Source organism: Penaeus japonicus, unplaced genomic scaffold (assembly GCF_977035675.1).
Source record: "Penaeus japonicus unplaced genomic scaffold, GWHDUDI00000001_assembly GWHDUDI00000001, whole genome shotgun sequence".
Taxonomy (NCBI): Eukaryota; Metazoa; Arthropoda; class Malacostraca; order Decapoda; family Penaeidae; genus Penaeus; species Penaeus japonicus.
In genome coordinates this window covers 9,134,541-9,139,540 of record NW_028234403.1, presented here as the reverse complement: position 1 = coordinate 9,139,540, position 5,000 = coordinate 9,134,541, and the positions used below count along the sequence as shown (strand labels likewise).

Here is a 5,000-nt window from a genome sequence, read left to right as displayed (position 1 = left end):
TGGAGAAAAGGATGAAATAAATTGAATAACGTTAAGTGACAAATGGATAAGATAAGCAATCAGAAAAAAGAAAGTTTTAGAGATGTGATGAAAAAAATAACTAAAACATACAAAATAGCAAGAAAGAAAAAAAAAAGTCGAGAAAAGGGGATAATAAAAAGAAACATATGCGCAAGCACAATTCCTGCACATCCAACACGAAACAAAAGACGATGCAAAATCACCCACACATCCTACATGAAGTAATTACCACTCTCTTCTCCACACCGTATATAAACTCCTGTTTGCAAGACTCTTCATTAAACAACAGCGAAGGACGAACAAAGGAGAACTTTTCTATCAGGCCGAAGTTTGGCGTCGTTACCCTCGCCCATTCCTCCCTCCTCCCCCTTCCCCCCTCTCCTCCCTCTTCCTTCAACCCTCAACCCCCCCGCCCCCAGCACTCCTAGGGACGAGCGTCTAAATTTGATTACGGGGGGAGGACACCGAATTTCTCTCTCAGGGGCATTACACGGGAGCCGAGCAAGGGAAGAAGGGAGCGAGGATTTATTCTCTGGCTTTATATAAACAGGGGACCAAGAAGGGGGAACGCAGGGTTATTTTGCTCACCTGCGTTAAGGCTCCTGTTTGAGATTACGCATTCAAAATGATGGTGATGGTACTGTCTCGTTTGTTATTCACCTGAACCCCTATTCCTTCTCTCTCTCTCTCTCTCGGTCTCTCTCCCTCTTCCTCTCTCTCTCTCTCTCTCTTGGTCTCTCTCTCTCTTTCTTGTTCTTTCCCTCTCACTTGCTTTATTTTCTCGCTCACTCTCTCTATCTCTATCTCTCTCTCTTTAGCTCTGTCTACTGGTTATCTGATTTATGAAACCAATCTTGATTTACTGTGATGAGATTGTCAAAGGATTATTTTTTTGTTATCAAAGAGAAATTTAGGTACTTTTCTATATCTTTTTGGTTCATTTTGTCACACTTTCCTTTAATCTACAAACATTATATGAACAATAATTACATCGGTCTGACCCGTGTAAAACTCTACGCAACTACACCCCGTATTTCACTACCGCAAAGCGCCCATACATCTTCACCATAGAAACCTTTTTAGATTCCGTTACACAATTACAAAGAACGGTTTCATAAACAACGAAACCAAATACCTGTATTCCTTTCCTTCACCTTTTTCTCTCTCTTTATTTCGAAAGTCACCTACTAGTAAAAGTGGCCCAATCCTATTTTTAGGAATACAAGATCTTAGACGTAAAGGAACAAGTGCGACTCTTCAGGTCAAATTATTGTCAAGAATGTCTTTGGTAGCGATATTCAGGTTCTGATATTCAAATATTTGGCGTCTGGAAGCCATTTGATCTATGTAGAACAAAGGTCTCTGATGTGTGTTCACGTGTTCCTATGTGTCTTTATTTATCTGTGTGGCGTTAGCATACATGGACAAGAGGACACATAACGTGAATAAGTGAATGAATGGGTATATTTTTATATAAGAAAGCAGATCAAAGATAAATCAATAGCTTGATAAATATATACTTATTCAACCATTTATTGATAAACAATCAAATAAACCTACACACGTACATTTAACATTTTTGTGTTAATACCTATAGGAATGTGTATTGCCTGTTACTGTGTGTGTGTTGTGTATGTCTGTCTATGTGCGTCAGTGTGTGTGTTTGTTTGTTTCTTAGTTTATTGTGTGTACATGCAAGGTCGTGTGTATATGTGCGTATTTACATACAAATTTCCAGCATCTTCAGACCGCCAAACCTTACCTCATAACGTGGATGTCTCACGTCTTTGAGATGTTCCCTTTGTTCGCACAATATATCAATCTCTGATAATCCTTTGTTATGGACAATCAAGCGCCTTAATGAGAAATCCCAAGGATGTCTTAATTAAAGTGTCTAGGATTCCTTTTGTGCGAGAGTCAGTGGCTTCGTCCAAATATTCGCATGAACATGACGATTTTACTTTGATTTAACTTTGATTGACTCTTCTCTAAGCAGACGCCGAGTATTTAAGTATTTAATTCACAGGTAATCGTGATCTCATTATGCTTATTGTTATCATTAATATCGTTATCATTGCTACCATTATTATTATTTTTGTTGTTGTTTTTTGGCGATAATGTCATCATCATGATTAGTGTTAGTATTATCATTATCAGCCTTATCATTACGATCAACATCATCATTTATCATCATTACCGTTGTTACTATTATGGATGTCATTATCATTATAATTATTGCTGTTATTGTTATAATCTTCATAATTATTTTACCATTTTGTCATCATTATTATCATCACTATTTTTGGCTTCATTTGCTATTATCATTATCATGATTATCATTGATATCATCATCACTATCATCACTATCATTATCATTATCATAAACATAATCATTATCCTTTCCATGATTGTTTTCATCATATTACAATAATTGAACATTATCATCATTCTCACTTTTATGTTATTATCATGATTATAATTACTATAGATGTTATCCTTAGCATTATTGTCATTATAGTTATTGTTATTTTTATCATTATAATTATTCTTATTATAACCATCATCATATTTTTTGTTATTACCATTGTTACCCTCGTTTACACCGTCGTTATTGTTATCATATCTGCCATAACAATAGTTGCTAACATCATTATCATCCTCATTTTCACCATTATCATTGATACTGTAAGTGTATCATCATTATTATGCTTGTTATTGTTTTTGCTTATCATTGCTATTGGTACTTGATCAGTGTTATTGCTATGGATTTTACCATTGTTCTTCGATTATAAATGTTCCACGTGTAGTTCTACATTTTATTTTCATCCTTATCTTTGTCAATCATTGTTTTCCTTAATACCGTTATCATTATTATCGGGTCTATAATTCTTATTAAATAATTATAATTATCAACACTGAACATCATCCACTATTTCACCACAGTAAATCATCACACTTTCACCACCCACTTCCGAATAAAAAAACAGTAAATTGCCAAGGAGAACAGCCCATTGCATATTTACGTTTTCAAAAGCCTTTCAAAATTCCACGGCAACTTGAGAATAAACAATAAACTCCCGCCAGTGAAGTTGCGTCTCCAGATAACAGCAAAGTATGAACAAAAGGAAAGTTTCCCTTACTGTGCAAAGTTTGGATGTTGTCACCCAGGGAGGAAGGCGCACGCGGGGAAAATCGCGGGGAAATTTGATTAGTTAGAGCGAGAACTGAATTTCTCTTCGTCAGAGGGCGGATAGAAGGGGGAGGGGAAGGGGGGAAAGGGGAGATAGAGGGGGGGGAAGGGGAAGGGGAGATAGAGGGGGAGGGGAAAGGGAAGATAGAAGGGGGGAGGGGGCAGGCATGGGGAAAGGGGAGATAGAGGGGGGGGAGGGGGTGAAGGAGGGAATGAGGGGAGGTAGAGGGGGGGAGGGGGAAGGGGAGAAGGAGGAGGGGAGGTAGAGGGGATGGGATGGGAGAACAGGTTAGGTAGGGGGAAGAGGTGGAGGGGAATCCTTGTCTGAATTGAAATCACTGACTTTATTCCTGCTGGTGAAGTAAAATCACACACACGTGCACAGGCACCGACACATTATTTACAACTGTACACACACACACACACACACACACACACACACACACACACACACACACACACACACACACACAGAAAAAGAAAGAGAGAGGAATAGTGAGTGAGTGAGAGAGACAAAGAGAGAGAGACAAAGAGAGAGAGAGAGAGAGAGAGAGAGAGAGAGAGAGAGAGAGAGAGAGAGAGAGAGAGAGAGAGAGAGAGAGAGAGAGAGAGAGAGAGAGAGAGAGAGAGAGAGAGAGAGAGAGAGAGAGAAGAAAGAGAGAGAGAGAGAAGAGAGAGAGAGAGAGAGAGAGAGAGAGAGAGAAAGAAAGAAAGAAAGAAAGAAAGAAAAAGAGAGAGAGAAAGAAATAAAGAGATAAAGCGAGAAACGGAGAGACTGAGGGAGAACGAGAGACTGAGAGAGAGCGAGAGTTTGGGCGAGAGCAAGAGAGAGAGAGAGAGAGAAAGAGAAGAAAATATAACACCATCGATAAAATCATATTCATCATCCCATTTTTATCGGATTATCAAGTTGTTAATCACCTACTTTTTTCGAAAATAAACATCGACGAGAATCTATTCCATTCTTTAAACATTTCCAGACTCATTCCATCCTCACTCTCTGCATTATAACGAGAAACCCGAATTCTTTCTCGACTTTGTAATGAGTCGTATGCATTTGAGATGATGATGCTGACTCTGTGAGGAATTGGGGTTTATGAGGATTCTTATGGACTTCCTCATTAAACAATGGGTTAGAGGTTTTATTATGCGTTGAAGAGTCAAATAAGTAAGGGGGACAATGGGACATGTATGTACGATATGGTCCGTTTGTGTGTGTGTATGTTTGTTTGGTATAGCTATTAGCCTTACTGTTATTATCATAATTATTAGTAGTATTGTCATTGTCATTACCACTTTTCAGGGTGGTCTACTTATCCGGCATGAGGTAGGCGCTAGAACTTGCCTGAGATACCATAATGGATGCACGTATGTATAAAAGACTTGAGGGGGGGGTGATAAACCAGCCTTTTATATGAATATTACTGTTATGATCGGAACTATTTGTATCATTACTCTCCTTATCATTTCCATCATCATCATCATCATAACACCCATCATTAATGCCACTTTCTTTCCTATCTCTTATCAAGTAGGTATATGTATCTACCAGTGTTTGGACAATCTGTGTATGTCTGTATACAAGTCTGCATTCTCTGCGTGAGTTTCAAGGCACGAAACCCAATCGCCACAGCTGGCCAGTCTCGGCCAAAAGTGATTAGAAACGCTGGGATCTGGGGCTTCCAACTGGACAAAGATATTTATGGATCCCTGTCACTTGGGGTCGCTTTTTTGTCCCTTTGATTTGATTTATGTTGATTGTATCTAATTGTTATTAAAGGTAATATAA

General features: G+C 38.6%; 1 long non-coding RNA gene across 1 annotated transcript in view; it reads right to left on the bottom strand.

Moving 5' to 3' along the window:
- The window catches only part of LOC147472458 (uncharacterized), a 277,916-nt gene that overhangs the window by 125,878 nt on the left and 147,038 nt on the right, over positions 1-5,000 (bottom strand). The window lies entirely within an intron of this gene.